The sequence below is a fragment of the Lagopus leucura genome, unplaced genomic scaffold (assembly GCF_019238085.1).
Source record: "Lagopus leucura isolate 7727_CA_CO unplaced genomic scaffold, USGS_WTPT01 Super-Scaffold_100036, whole genome shotgun sequence".
NCBI lineage: Eukaryota > Metazoa > Chordata > Aves > Galliformes > Phasianidae > Lagopus > Lagopus leucura.
In genome coordinates this window covers 922,124-938,376 of record NW_024962285.1, presented here as the reverse complement: position 1 = coordinate 938,376, position 16,253 = coordinate 922,124, and the positions used below count along the sequence as shown (strand labels likewise).

General features: G+C 43.2%; 1 protein-coding gene across 2 annotated transcripts in view; it reads right to left on the bottom strand.

The window, feature by feature from the left end:
• Window positions 1-16,253, bottom strand: part of SNX30 (sorting nexin family member 30) — a 50,628-nt gene that overhangs the window by 27,752 nt on the left and 6,623 nt on the right. The gene's annotated exons all lie outside the window — the stretch shown is intronic.

The following is a 16,253-nucleotide window of genomic DNA, read 5'->3' as shown; positions in this document are numbered from 1 at the left end:
ACCATAAAGTGGTGCTACTAAAGATGCCTATGACAAGCTTCACTGATACGTATTTTTAGCCATTACCACACAATTTCTTCCAGCAGCTTCAAGTATCAGCCCCTTCCACTACACTCTGGCAACTCTCCAAGTTTGCAGCTTGAATATTAAGTTCAAGAAATGCTAAGCTGTTCCATAAATTGAAAAGAAAGCACATTACCACACTACTTTCCCTTAATACTGAGCAAACCAGTTTACTTCCATGAGAAATCAGAGATATTGTTGAACCAACATAGACTTTGAAAATGAAGCAAGTAGGCAAATTAGGAAACCTACTTGTAAGACAGGCTTTGGATGAAGCAGCAACACTTCAGTTGACTGATGTGAGGTCAGCTTTCCCCTCAAATAATAGACACTCCCATAATAGAGTCAGAAGGGCAAACTCCTATGAGTAACTTCCCATCCAGTTCACTAGACATATTTATGTGCACCTCTCTTCTAGAGTCTTAAGGCCCATGGATACACTGTGCTTTGCTTGAATGTCCTTATCCCCAACTTTCCAATTCCAAGATTATCATCCAGTGCATAGGGGAAACAGAAGTTAAAAGAACCAGCAAGCAGCCATTGTAGGATGTGGCACACAAGGATTTGGGATGTCTGTAACTCCTTAAAACTCATCCAACAGCAGAAAACAGGGGTTTTAGATCAAACTTTGTATATCCCTACATCTTCAAGGCTTAGAATTCATATAAACCAATTCTATGCATGTCTGCCCTGTTTGCATAGTAGAGCTAGCTGACCATGCATAACAGGTTGTATAAGAACATTTGACTAAAGTAAAAGAGTTAAATATTCAAGGCTCTTATTTACAGAGAAGATTGATTGCTGCAGATCGTATTGTTTTTAAGTAGTAGCACAAGATGTTATACATAGAATGTTTCCCTTGCAAGGACAAATGTTCCCCTGGATGCTAGACTTGGTAAAATATCACTACAGTTAGAGCAGCACCTCAATTAGTAGGTGTTTAGTTGAAGAACTACTGCTTAGCCACGGCTTCATTTACTCTTTATGTGGCTAAATGAAACATGTAATTTTAGCTAAGGAATTATTTCTGTGTAAGATCCCATTTGCTTATCAGTATTCCTTACACAGTTGTGGTTTATGTTCCAGCTGGACAAGGGTAATCCTCATCCTGAAAAGTCTTCCTTTCCTTAAGGGTTCAGAATTCTCTCTCAGGTGAGAGATGCAGGAACTTCTTATGAAGGTGTGCCTCTGACAATGGCTAAAATTGATGCTAAGTTGCTACTAGCCTTTGTTACAAACCCACCATGAGAACACTAGAATTTTAGAGACAGACCCTCTGACCACCACAATTCCACAGAACAGTGCTTGTACCATTTCCCAGTTTGAGGATTGCTTATGTAATTGGGAGAATAATACTTTATAACAGACATTTGGGGGAAAGGGAGATCTAAATTACTGCCTACGAACAGGCACTAGAAACATTCTCTCGGGTAACGCTCAGAAGAGGCTGTGAACACATGAAACACTGTAGAATTAACTCAGAAATGAAGGAGAAGGCAGGCACTAAGATGCTCTTTTAAGAGGGCAAAGGAGAAGGATGAACATGGCACAGCTTGCCAGCTCATATACAAGGTAGCTATCCTGAACCACACAAGAAGCATCTGGCTCAGACTGAATATACAAGGAGCCTGTATAACAAGAAGATGCAACGCCACAACAACTTGGAAGAAAAAAGTTCTGCTAGAATCAGGAAAACAGAATAAGCAAATGTCAGGGTAAGAGGAGAAGCAAGAGATGGCTACAGAAATTCTGCAGTTCAGCTAGACAGGCAAATTTGGCTAAGCACAGTAAAGAGCAATGAAATCCCTGGGACACTGCAGCAGCTGTAGACAAGTTTGTTCTTACTTCCAAAAAGAACAGGCAGCTCTTGACTGCCCATATGCAATATGCATTAGTGTAAGATAAGTTGTGCCAGAACTGAAGCAAGTTCTAAACTTACAGTATGGAAATGAATTAACTGTGAAAACGGTTTAAACGTGATCGAACAGGAGATTCTTGAAAGCCTGTAAAAAAAACCCTTCCAAAAGGCAACTTAGGAGATTCCACTGTGTTCTTTAACTTACAACAATTCTACGTCAAGTTGTTAGAACAACTGGAAGAAGGCTTAAAGGTGAAACACATGGCTTTAGGCACAAAGTCAAGAATTTTTTTCACCAGTTATGTTGGAAGTCTACAATAACCGTATTAACACACCTTGCACTATTTAAGCAGGTCAAAGGTCTGCAAAGGCTGAAATCCAATCTAGTCTACTTGAGTATGTTCTTGAAGTCATAGTTCTGTGAAATGTCTCAGGTCTTAAAACAAAGGCTGTGAATAGTTTCACCCAATTTTGGCTTTGGATTAAATGCTCCAATCTAGATTAAGCATAATTTCTATACTACCTCTGATTAGGAGCTGGAAGGCTGCAAGCTGTGGCTGGGGAAAGGACAGAAGAAGCATACATGTAAAATGCTACTGCGCTACACAGCTTCACTTCTGATGGCAAAAGCCCTTCCCCAGCCAGTCAGGGCTGGCATCATGCACTGTTGTTTAGCAATGTCTCAGCAGCTGAAGGTCAAGTCAGAAGCCACCTGTTTGTCCTTAGCAATGGGTGGAGCCTCCAGGCTAGCTGCACAAAATAAGGAACTGCTGGAGTCTTCATTTAGGAGCAGGCTAGATCCCTTTGTTGAAATCTTAACCGTTGCTAGAAAGAAGTAGGCTTTCAAGCGTCATAGCAGATGGCCCTCCAATATGAGTTGTCTCAGCCTGTAATCCTGACACAGAGCACTTCTGCATCATGTTAATTGGCAATGGCATTCTTCCACAAGGTTTGCGGGATTTTTGCAGTTGGGGAAGCAAGACCGCATCATCTGTTCTAGCCTACTTTTACCATAGAAAGAGGAGTCAGTCCTGCAAAGCTTGGCAGGAAAAGAAATATGCATCCATCTGCACTTCCTGCCAGCACAATTGTAATAATTGTAATACCTAAGAGCATTTGAAATACTGCTAATATTAAATGTTTCATATAACAAGAGTCTGGCTTCAGTTCCAGGGACTCATGCATCAGCTTCATCTTTGGCAGGACAAGGTAGCTACTGTTCTAATAACATAGCTGCATTATGAGATCAGCACAGTCCAAGTTCTAGCAGGTACCTACTGCTTACAAATATAGATATTTTTAAATATAGATATCTATATGCTTATAAATAAAGAGCCTTTTTCAGGCAGCACCTAATAAAGTAAACTCTTCCTGCCACGAATCAGAGCAGAACCACAACAGTGATGAGAAAAGGCAGCTTCTGGTTCCAGGTAAATGGAATGAACGACAGGTTCTTTCTGCAGACTCTTTGAGTCCCAGAATTATCTCAGAAGATTTCCTCAGATTTCAAATCTTCTTCTACTGTAAATAAGAAAAATTCCTCACCTTCTTAGACCACCTGTCACCTGCAGAAGCAGGTCAGGTGAAAGTCTAGCAAAGCCTCGGTTACAACCTATGGCAGAAATAAGTCAACATTCAGACCTCCAGGCCTGTGATTACTGCTCGAGTCTTTTGTGCACAGCTCTACAACTACCTACTGATAATCAGACTCTGCACAGATTCTTGTGGAGTTTACAGAACTCATCAAAATACCCATACTTTTGGATGCATGAGATGACTCCAGAAGCAAGGATTTGGTTTCCTACCATGCAGCACAAACAGGAGCTAATGTCTGCTCTAGATCCATGAGCCCTGCCAACTATACAGGCTGCTATTTGGTAAGGAAGCAGCTTCACATTCTTCTGTTGGATCATTCAGCCCAAACGCTATGACTGGTTAGCCTGCACAGAAATATCCTAAGTCTTTCAAGAAACTGAATTTCAGCTGAATTTTATAAACTTGAAGCCAGTACGTGATATGCAGAATGAGTAGGTTAGTTTCCAGTTGATCTTATCTTCTCCCTCCTGCATGTCCTCAGGACACTTTCCAAGACTCTAGATTTACACAGCAGCTTGAATCCACATGAAGTAAAACTTCAAGAGCTTGGTATTCATTCTTCAGGAAGGCAGCATGCCCCCCACTGGAATAGTACACACCAGAGGGAGAATGCATTTAGGATGCAATCCTAGAAGGGCTAAAAGCAGGGTCTGAAGTTTTGTAGGTTTTGGTTTATTTTCTAGTGAAGATCATGTATTCTTCAGCCCAAAATCCCAGCTTCTAAAAATTCAACTTCAGTTTTCACCTATCCTGAGTTAGCAAGCGAGTAGCTTACCTGGATAGTAAACCCACTGAAGCAGTTGTCCACAAAGAAAATGAAAGAGGTGGTTCCACTAGGTTTGAGTCACAAAATCATTAAGGTTGGAAAAGATCTCTAAGATCATCTAGTCTGGTTCACCTGCCACCAATTCGGCCAAGTAAACAATGTTCCTTAGCACCACATCTGCACATTTCTTGAATGCCACCAGGGATTCTACTACCTCCTTAAGCAGCCCATTCCAGTGCCTGACCAGTCTTTTGGAGAAGTTTTTCCTAATGCCCAACCTGAACCTCCCCTAGTGTAATTTGATGTCCTTCCCTCTTGTCCTATCACTGGTTACCTGGGAGAATAGATTGAGCCCCACCTCAACACAGCCTCCTTTCAGGTAGTTGCAGAGGGCAGTAAGCTTGCCCCAAGCCAGTTTCCTCAGTCACTCCTCATAAGTCTTGTGCTCTAGTTCCCTCACCAGCTTTGCTGGACTTCTCTAAACATGCCCCAAGGCCTCAGTGTTTGTAGCAAAAGGTCCAAATCTGAACAGAAAACTCAAGGTGCAGCCTCACTAGAGGTAAGTACAGGGGGACAGTCACATCACTGGTCCTGCTGGCTATGCTATTTCTGATACAAGCCAGGATACCGCTGGCCTTCTTGCCCACCTGGGCACACAGCTGGCTCACGTTCAGTGAGTGTCAACCAACCCACCCACATCCTTTTCCTCTGCAAAGCCTTCCAGCCACTCTGCCCCAAGCCTGCAGCACTGCACGGGGTTGTTGTGCCCATAGTGCCAGAATCAGACATGTTGAACTTCCTCCCAGCTTGGTGTCATCTCCAGTCTTACTGAGGGTACACTTAATTCCCTCACTCAGGTCATCAACAAAGATATTAAGCTGGACGGGTCCTAGTGCCAACCCCTGCAGAATATCACTCATGATGGGTCACCAGCTGGATTTTACTCCATCCACAATCACTCCCTGGGCCTGGCCATTCAGTCAGATCCTTACTCAGCAAAGAATGTACCACAGGCTGTCAGGTTTCCCAGGAGAATACTATGGGAGACATTGTCAAAGGTTTTGCTGAAGTCTAGGTAGATAGACTACAACAACAGCCTTTCCCTCATCCACCAGGCGTGTTACCTGGTCATAGAAGGAGATTATGCTGGTCAAGCAGGACTGGCCTTTCAAGAACCTATGCTGGCAGGGCCTGATCCCCCCAGTTGTTCTGCACATGTTGCATGATTTCACTTAAGATGATCCTGGCACCAAAGTCAGGCTGACAGACCTACAGTTTGCTGGATCCTCCCTATGACCCTTCTTGTAGACAGGGGACACACTGGCAAGCCTCCAGTCCTCTGGGACCATTTGGTTTACCAGGACCATTGATGGGTGGAAAATGGCTTGGCAATCATCTCTGTCAGCATCCTCAGGTGGATCCCATCTGGCCTCACGGACCTGTGACAGTCCAGGTGGACTGACAAGTCTCTGACTGTTTTGATCTGAACTTTGAGGGGTTTACTCTGCTCTCAACCCAGACTTCCAGGTCAGGAGCTGAGTATCCCAAGGACAACAGGTCTGGCAATTAAATGCAGACACAAAGCAGATATTGAGAACTTTCCTTATCCTCAGTGGTCATGTTTCCCACCACATCTAGTAAAAGATGAACATTAATCCATTTGTGAAAAGATTTTTTGTTCTCTTTCTACAGTGGCCAAATTGAGCTCAACTGAGCTTTAGCCTTCCCAGTTTTTTCCCTGCATATCCTAGCAATTTCCTTGTTCTTTTCCCAAGGTTGCCTGTCCCTTCTTACTCAGGAGATAGATTTTCTTTTTTCTCATGGAGCATCAGAAAACATTTCCTAATCAGCCACAATTCTTCTTTCTCACTGGCTCATCTTACTGCATGGGAGGGTGAGGGAACAGCCTGCTCCTGCACCTTTAAGACTTCTCTATCAAGGAGCATCCAGCCCTCCTGTACCACTTCACCCTTCAGAACTGAATCCCAAGAGACCTTCCCAACCAGTGTCCTGCACAGTTCAAAGTCTGCCCTTCAAAGTCCAAGGCAGCAGTTTTGCTGGGTCCTCTTTCTGACTTCATGAAGAATTGAGAACTCTTATGATTTCATGGTCGCTCTACCCAAAACAGATCCCGACCTCCTCATCTCCCACCAGACCTCCTCTGTTTGTGTACAACAGATCTAGCAGGTGAGCTCCCTTACCAGCTGCAACAGGAAGTTGTCTTCCATACACCCTAGAAACCTCCTAGACTGGTTCCTCTGCGCTGTATTGTATTTCTAGCATAGATTAAAGAAGGTGAAATTGCCCATGAGAACAAGGGAAGGCAATCACTCAGTTTTTGCCAGCTGCTCACAGAACACGTCATCCATCCCTTTATCCTGGTTAGGCAGTCTATAACCGACTCTCACCAGGATGACCACCTTGGTGGCCTTCCTCCTGACCTTCACCCATAGAGACTCAACTTTATCATTCCCAGTTCAGAGCACTACAACACTGAAATGCCCTCTAACAAAGAGCCACACCACCACCCCTCCTTCCCTGCCTTTCTGAAGACTTTATAGCCATCCACTGCAGCACTCCAGTCATGAGAGCGATCCCACCATGCTTCAGTAGCGACAACTAAGTCATAGTTTGCCCATACTACAATGGCTTCCAGCTACTCTTCTTTTACAGAAAAGAAGGCTCCAGGGAGATCACATTGTGGCCTTCCAGTACTTGAAGTGAACATATGAACAGGAGGGAGCATGACTGTTTAAAAGGGTTTAAGAAGAGGGGGAATGGTTTTAAACTAAGATGGGGAGGTTTAGGTTAGATATTAGGAGGAAGTTTTTCCACACAGAAGATGGTGATGCACTGGAACTCCTCCAGGTTGCCCAAGGAGGTTGTGGCTGCCCAATCCCTGGAGGCATTCAAGGCCACGCTGGATGTGGCTCTGGGCAGCCTGGTCTGGTTGTTGGAAACTTTGAGCATGGCAGGGAGGTTGCACTAGATGATCACTATGGTTCTTTTCAGCCCAGGCCATTCTATGATTCTATTATATGGTTCTACAGTTCTACTGTTTGTTGCCCAAGCTGCTTGTATTGGTGAAGATGCACTTCAGCTGAGCCATCTGCCTCATCCGCCACTCAGGCACTGTTTCCCCAGGCTCATCTCAAGCAGTCCTGCTTTTATCCCCTTCCCCTTTCATACCTTTCAAAGCTCTCAATGAGCTTTGCCAGCTTCTGTGCTAGGATTTGTTCCCTCTTTGTGACAGGCGAGACCCATCAGCAGCCCTTAGGTCAGGTGCTGACTAAACTGCCCTAAAAGTTGTCCAAGCACAGATAATCTCACTTCTGAAAAGGATTAGCCTGAAGCTACCTGATGTTGCAAGTACTTTGTTCTCATTAAACAGGTATAAAATGACGTAAGAGACATCTGGAGAGACCGTATGGAAATGTTGCTGTTTAGAGGCAAAGTTAAGTACACGCATCTTCAATTAATCCTACCAACATCAGTGATTTTACACCCAGGTCTGTACCACTTGTGGAGCCTTGCTGTTTTGTTTCTACACTTGAACTGCCACATTTTCCTCCTTGTGCTTCAAGGCATTTTGTTGCCTTCCATTTCTCAGAGGCACAACCACAGACAGAGTGATGGCAAGGAGACAGTGATTCCATGCAGTGATTACAGTTGGGCTCTGGAACAGTCTTATTTTCATACCTCCAGTACTTAACAGTAAGTCTTAGCAGAATTGCTGCTGGTGACTGGAAAACTAAAGTAGTTTAAACACAAGCATTCAAAAACACTATAAAAGCTTGTATTAACTTGGCTCTCACAGACATGCTCACAGCATGACTTATCCCAGAGAGTTCTGAGGGAAGGTAGCTTAGGTTTCTGGAGTTCTCTACCACTGATCTGCACAGGTCAGCTCCAGGTGGGAAGAGAATACACATTTCCATTCTCCAGTTCATCCAGATCATGTCACTAACAGCACAGTTCCCCTCTGAAGGATCTCACCAAGCACCTGCACAAGACTGTTATCCAATACCAGCTGCAGGCAAATACATAAATTCTCTTCAGATATAAGTCAAGGGAAGAAAAAGTATTTGCATCCCCCTTGCTCAGTTTAATTGCTTTCCAGGCATTAGTATCTTTGTTTACCACATGTCGCCTTTGTTTCCTTGCACAACCCACTGAAAGTAATCAAAGCAAGGAGGCAGACTGCAAGGAAGGACAAATGCTATGGACACACTGAGAAAAGGAAGAAGAAAGAGCAGTCTTTCTCTGCAAGATAAAAGAAACAAAACACCCACACAGTTAACTGAAACTCCAAAGCCTTACAAATTCCCAGGAGAAAGTAACACATAATTTCTACATCAATCCACAAACAGAATGGTGTTAAACTGCATTTTGACAAAAGCTGCAAGAACCACCCTCTGACACTGGACCTGTAATTCTAGAAAAGGGGAAGTGTGCACAGAGACATCAGCTCCTGACATCCCTCTCCATAAAGAGGAACAAGAGCACTGTGTGGGGGCATACTCACCAGAAACTAGTTTGCACTTTCAAAAGTAGTCTGAATTTCCCACTATATTAATAATCTAGAATCAGATTGCAAAATTGAGGCTATTTTAAGAGTAATACAGACTGAGCTCTAGTGAGAAGCAAACCTTCTTGCTATCACCTGGAAATATATCAGTAGAGGAGCGATAGTGCCAAGCAACGAAAGATTACAGGCACTGATCTTTCACCTTCCAGCTCTAGAAGATATTATGCAGCAAGCTGGTTGGGCAGAAAGCCCTAATGGAGCATGCACGCATCCAAGCCTCACTTCCAGCATTTCCAGCAGTATTATTGGTATTCTGTGCATCCAACCAACAAGCTACTTCTGAGGTCTGACTAGATAAAGACCGTATCAGTTTGCTCTTGGGAAATTTTAAGTATGTGTTACGGGGCAGCAACTTGCCAAGCCATGAACCCTGATGATTTTATTCTGTAACTCATCACTCAAACTAATATTTCTCCTATGTAGGTCTACGCTGCCTAGAAACTTAGAACTTCCCAGTACCCCTAAAAACACACAAATTTCAGATACAGCAGCTGATCTTAATGGCATGCAGTTTAGTACCACCTAAGACCTGGAAGCACTCTTGCTAACAAAGGTATCACTCTTAGAGGACTTTGTGTTTGTACTACAGCCTATTTGGCTGGACAGGGAAACACTAAAACAAATGCACTTCAGAGACACTACAAACTGACACAGACAGGTCCCAAGCATTCTCATGCAGGTCATGGGATTCTTACCTCCTCCCTCAGGCTAACAGCCAAGCTTACAGGATGGATTATTTTACTCTGTGGTTTGTTTTCCCATAAATCACCTCAGTTAGGCTAACCAGAGCAAAAATGTGGGCACAGAAGTGTTTCCTGCAAACAGTATTTTCAGTAAGAGCAACCTCTTAGCTATGTCCCAGGGGTCTCCAAAGACTTGGCAACAATATGCCTTATTTCCACTGTTTCTGTGCAAGCAGTCATAGAAAGGTGTCATATACCAGACCAGACCATCTGCTCACACAGTCTGGCTATCTGCCTATTTCCTCACAGACACCTTAAGAGAGTAGCCCCTTTTCCTAATCTGAAGAGAAAGCTATGGATTGCCACACTGAAGTTGAAAGTAGTTCCAGTTATACTTTAAAAATTAGGGTAATGAGTAGCATCTCACTAATGTTTTTACAGCAGTTAAGACAAATCTATCAGTATTACTAATAAGCTGTGCTACTTGTGAACAAAAGCAAAAAGGCTTTAGGGACCAAGCACCTGAACTATGCATGTTGTTATTCTGAGTAGTTACTTCAGTGAAATGGAAAGGGATAAGACATTTTTTACTTACTAACTCTCACTAACAGGACGCACACTTCTGCACACCCCTTGAATAGAAAGGAAAGTAAGGAGTTACAGGATGCTTGCCTCACCCTACAAACCCCTTTCTGTGGCAAGTTACTTTAGTATGCAAAAAGATACTTCAACAAGTTCACAGGATGAACTGTTCTCTTGGAAGACATTCCCAGATCCCAGGTTAGATTCTACATCAGTTCACAAAGCAGAGTCCTTGCAGAAAGCTTTATTTAGCTTGCTGAGTGGAAAGCCAATCTGGCTACTACCCAGCAAGATTAATTCATAGATATGTCAAAGCTGTAGAAAGTAGTGGAAGTGCCTGTCACCTGACAGAACACAAGTGAGTTTAATGTTTGAGTAGGCTTGGTTTTGCATCCTTCAGCAGAGCAAACTTGTGTGGTTTCTTTCTTCTGGTCCTCAGCAGAAGGGAAGAGGCAGCAGTGCCCTCGGAGCACAGATTTCCACAAACTGCAGAAGGTTCATGTTTTCAGAAACATTCAGAAAGACCTTTTGAATCAAAACTTAATTACTGTTCCCTAGCTGTGTAAAGTTCCATGTCCTTCCAATACTGTTTTAAGAATACTGCTCATTTACAAGACTTGAATTACTGTGAATGGGATTCTGTAGCTGTGCACACAGAAAGACCATAAACCATTTAAACATGCTAAAAAGCACCTTGATAATGAACATGTCTAACACACCCACAGTTTTGTTTCAAGCTTTGTTTTCGGAACCTTAGCTATCACTGTTTAAGAGCAGAGCAGCAGCAAGGATTCAAGCTTCAAGCAGGAAAAATCTGAATTCAGCATATGACTAGGAGTCATCCACACTCCAAGAAGGCAGAATTTATATTTGATTAAAGACTGGACAAGGTTAACAAACTGTTCTAACTAAACTGCTTTCTTTTAGAAACAACTCTTCAGGTATACCTGATACCGCTTCTTTCCCATTCATACTCTAGTAGAAGCATATTTAGGTGGGTTGCAGATTTAACCTTTACCTTGGTATCCACAGTACTGATTGGGATGAAATGCTCCTAAGAGCAAACACCAACACTTAAAAAATCTGAACAGACACAAAGGCCTTTGTTCTGTATGTCTAGGGAAAGGAGAGAGAAAAAATGGGAAGAGAAGATAAGAGAAGGCTGGAAAGCAGCTATTCTGGCCACCGCTGTGTTTAAACAAGTACAAATACACTTCCACTTCGCATTATGACACAGATTTCTCATGCTCGCCACTTCAGATATGTTGCATTAGCATTCCCCCAGACAGTGTAAACAGAGTTTCATGAAAGCAAATCAGACTGTCTGTTCATCTCACATTTTAATCTCAAGCTCTGGAAGAGTTGGAGGAGGGCGCACTTGGAGGAGCTCTCAGAGATAGTCTGCAGGTGCAGTTTATGGGACAGCCCTCAATTACATTTGCTGATTAATAGTATGTTTTCCAGCAGAATGGGATTTGCTCCAAAGAGGGGAAATAAACAAAGTGCGTAACTGTTGGAAGCAAAAAAAAAAAAAAAAAGAAAAAAAAAAAGAAAAAGCCAGTTAAGACTACTTCATTCTCCACTTCAAGAAAGGTGAGTACACGTATTTTCTCACAATACAAGAAAAAAAAAAAAAAAAACTTATCTAGAGTCCCATAAGAGGGAAAAACAAGGGATGAAATCTATTTTCTGACTTGTCTGCAGAAACACCCTTAATTTTTATGGCCCTAGGCTCATGACAGGCACTGTGGCACATACAGACATTTACCACAAAGGACTGCAAGAGCTAAAGTACACTGATCCAGGAGCATACTGGTCAGCAAAATGAAAGCCAGCGTACACATCCTCAAGAGGCCATGATGATCAGTGACAATAAGTGGTATTGATTAAAAACTTTCCAGGGACAGTCTTGGTAACAATCCAAAACACAGCTCTGTATTGGCAGCACACAAGACTTTCACATCCAATCAGCCTTGAAGGAGTATTTAAAAGGCAACAGCAAAAGTGCCAGTCCTACCCAGGTAAGCAAGGGTTTAGGCACTGCCTGGAGCAATCACCATTCAAAAATGTGTCCATGCTTTCGCCACTGAGTTAGCAGGAAATTGCTCTTGCAAACACCATCCGCAGCACCAAGGGAAAGGAGGCCTCTCTTCCATTAAACAAGACATGCACTGAAACATATTCCTTTCATGCTACCTCATATCATTCAAAGTTAATAGAAAAGGAAGGCCAACTGTGCAGACTCGGTTTAATGCAAGTTTTTAGGATCCCGGGATGCCCTTCAGAAGGATGCAACTAGTTCCAATAAAGCACTGTACAGCAACACCTCCCCATGTGGGCATGGGGAACATGCTTCCAGCTTTATCAGTCCATACAACAGAGAAGCTCTACCTCTTGCCAGCGTTTCGGTGTTAAGAGTCTACTAGGTACTTTCATCAGATTAGCACTGTTAGTGTGGTTTAGCCTTCATTTTTTAAGCTTCAATACTACTCAAATCCAGAACAGAGAATGAGAATCAGGCTTAGAAGCCATTAACAGCATGACAGACCACTTCAATTATCCTTTTTCTAGGCAAGCCAATTCTTCTCACAAGAATGCCCATCACACTCCTTAAATTTAGGGCAACATCTGGAAGCAAGTAAATCCAGTTGCTATTTACATTTAATTTGTTTTATTTTCATGGCAGGTGGAGTACTAAACATTTTTAAGATGCTCCTCCATACTAGTGCAGCTCTCTTCAGCCTAAGATGCATAAGGACACAAACCTGAATCAAACAGCAGTCCTTCTTTAGAATCTACAGAGAAACAACCACTTTCCAGAGTAGCTTCTTGCCTACTGCTCATTGCTTCACTGGAGAAACACAGCAGAAGCTCTGGATGTGGATGTGGTCCTAACTAGATCCACTAAACTCACATTCCCTATATGCTTATTCAGACAGATACTTTCTCTTTGGGCATTACAGCATTACCCACAGCAGAAGACAACGTCTTCTCCTGCTCCCCTACCCCCATATAAGAAATAAAACAGGTCCCAAAAACTGTTTTGTAGGTTGGTCCAGCACTAGGAACTAAACTTATTAAAAAGCTGCAACTCACTGCAATTGTTTTTCATCCTCAGTTTGTCATGGCAGCGTTGCTAGTCCTAATTTGCTGTTAGCTATTGCCCTTAGTTACAGTAAGAAAAACAGATTCCCTTGTTTTTCAAGAATTTACTAGCAGACTTTTACTTTAGGGTTGCAGCTGCCACCCTAAGGTGTTAAGGTGTTTTGTTGTTGTTGTTGTTTTGGTTGAGAGGGTCTTTTTGTCCAGTTTGCTTTTTTTTTTTTTTATGGTGTTGGGTTTTTGCTTTTTTTGTTTGTCTTCTGACTCACTTCACTGTATACAGGATAGCTTGGTCTGCGAGCTTTACTGCAAATCTGGCTCAGGCTGTTGAATTAGCAACAGCTTTCAGAACAGCTCTGCACTGAATATCATGCTCAAGGGTTGCAGAGAATACATTTTAGCGATGCTGCTTCAAAGAAACACACAAGATCAAACACCATTTTTAACTGCTGCAGTGCGCTCTGCAGACTGAGAACACACACATTTGCAGCACCTAAACTGTCCTCGAGATGGTAAGTAGGTTTTAATTTAGCTAAGCTAATACTAAGTTACACCTCACTGCACTGTAAAAGCTCCTGTCTCATTCTCTGACCTATTTAGAGAGACCAGCCTCTCCACACAGATAAGGATGTGAGTGGCTACTGCAGCAGCTAGATGATGTATCTGAGATACCAGAGAGGTAGTCTGCAATGCTAGAAGAAATCAGGACAATAGCTTGCACGTTAATCTTGGAACTGACATCTTCCACATCCACGTGTCAACGGGAAGGCCTTGGAATTCATCCTTTATCACTCAGGTCATTAGTTGCAGAAATAATGCTGCCTGAGGTTTATCACAAGCCTCTGCGATACGTACAGAGAATGATGTGCCCTAAGAGAAATGATGCCCTAAAAGAAAAGACCGTTTGAACCTATTTATCCTGTGTACTCTGCCCTGCTTACCATTAGGGAGCCCACAGAGCACTTAGCAGCTCTCTTAGGTCTGAGAGGTTCCAGCAGAAGCAGCCCAAAAGATTCTTTCCAACCACCAAGCATAACTTTTTCCACAATGACCAAAAACAAGTCACTGCCAAGACTCACCCTTCTAAAACATAGCTGAAGTTAAGAACCAAGTTCCTGTATGTATGTTTTCAACGTCTGACTGTTTTCAGCGCTCTTTGTCATAAACCATTATAAAAGTAATATTTTAGAAAAGATTATGAAAGCTTATGCAATTATGAAAGATTATGCAACACTGAATTAAAGCTCAAGGTATATTACCTTCTCCGTTAAGTTGAAATAAGACCCACAAAGCAGTCATTCAGTTGTACATTAGGAGCTACGCTCATTTTTACCAGATGGCAAGATTAATAAAATAACAGTGCTAAGACAGTTAAGTTAATGCAAGTGTTTGTTCAATTAAGTGTCAGCTATCCTTTACTTTGGTCAGAAGAGATGAGAACTGTGAATTCCAGACAAACACGCTGTACCGAGAAGTTGTGTATCACAGAAAGATCACCACACTAAGTTTTACAATACCAGAGCATCTACACAGTAAAGTATTATGAAAGCATGCTTATCAATAAATTCCAATTTCTGTAAGGAAGGCAACTAACTGTAAGCAACAACACCAGGGTAGTCTAACCCGATGTGGAAGTCTGGAACGAGTAGAATAAAGCCCCCACGCTTCAGGTGGAGAGAGAGAACCCCAATCCCATTTGGATTGTCCTAAGACCATGGGACCAGATGGGATCCACTCAGGGGTGAGCCAGTGGAGGTGACTGCCAAGCCATTTTACACCATCTATTAGTGTTCCTGGTCAACTGGAGAGGAACCAGAGGACTGGAGGCTTGCCCGCGTGACTCCCATCTACAAGAAGGGCCACAAAGAGGGATCCAGAGAACTTCATGGCTGTTAGCTTGACCTCAGTGCCAGAGAAAGTTATGGAAGAGATTATCCTAAGTGAAATCAAGCAACATGTGCAAGTCAATCAGGGGATAAGGTCCAGCCAGCACGGGCTCATGAAAGGCAGGTCCTACACGACAAAACTCATTTCCTTCTATGACCAGGTAACCTGCCTGGTGGATGAGGGAAAGGCTGTTGACATAGTCTACCTAGACTTCAGAAAAGCCTTTGACACTGCCTCCCACAGTATTCACCTGAAGAAGCCAGCAGCCCATGGCTTGGACTTGTACGCTCTTTTGAGTAAAAAACTGGCTGGATTGCTGGCTCCAGAGCATGGTGGTGAACAGAGTTCAATCCAGCTGGCAACCAGTCGCAAGAAGTGTTCTCCAGGGGTCAGTTCCGAGGCCCATCCTTCTTAATGATAGGACATGAGGCAATGGGTGCAAGCTGGAACACAGGAGGTTCCACATAAATATGAGAAAAAACTTCTTCACACTAAGGGTAACAGAACACAGGATCAGGATGTCCAGAGAGGTCATGAGGTCTCTTTCTCTGGAGACATTCAACTCCCTCCTGTGTGACCTAATCTAGGTGTTCCTGCTCCAGCAGGGGGATTGCACTAGATGATCTTTCAAGGTCCCTTCCAATCCCTGACATTCTGTGATTCTGTAATTGAGTGAAGCTTCAGTAAGACTGCAGATGACACCAAGTTGCAGGAAGTGTCAATCTGTCTGAAAGTAGGAATGCTCTACAGAGTGACATGGGGCAGGTTGGATCTCTGGATTGAGGCCAATGAGATGAAGTCCAACAAGACCAAGTGTCTGATCATGTACTTTGAGCACAACAGCCTCTAGCAATGCTACACACTTGGGACAGACTGGCTAAAAGGCTGTGTGGAAGAAACAATACCTGGGGGTATTGTTCAGCTGAGCACTGACCATGAGCCAGCAGTGTGCCCCGATGACCAAGAAGGCCAGTGGCTTGTATCAGAAATAGTGAAACCAGCAGCAGCACAGAGGTGATCATCTCTCTGTACTCAGCACTGGTGAGGACACACTTTGAGTACTGCGTTCAATTTGGCACTCCTCACCATGAGAAAGACATCAAGCGCTGGAGACATTCAGAGAAGGGC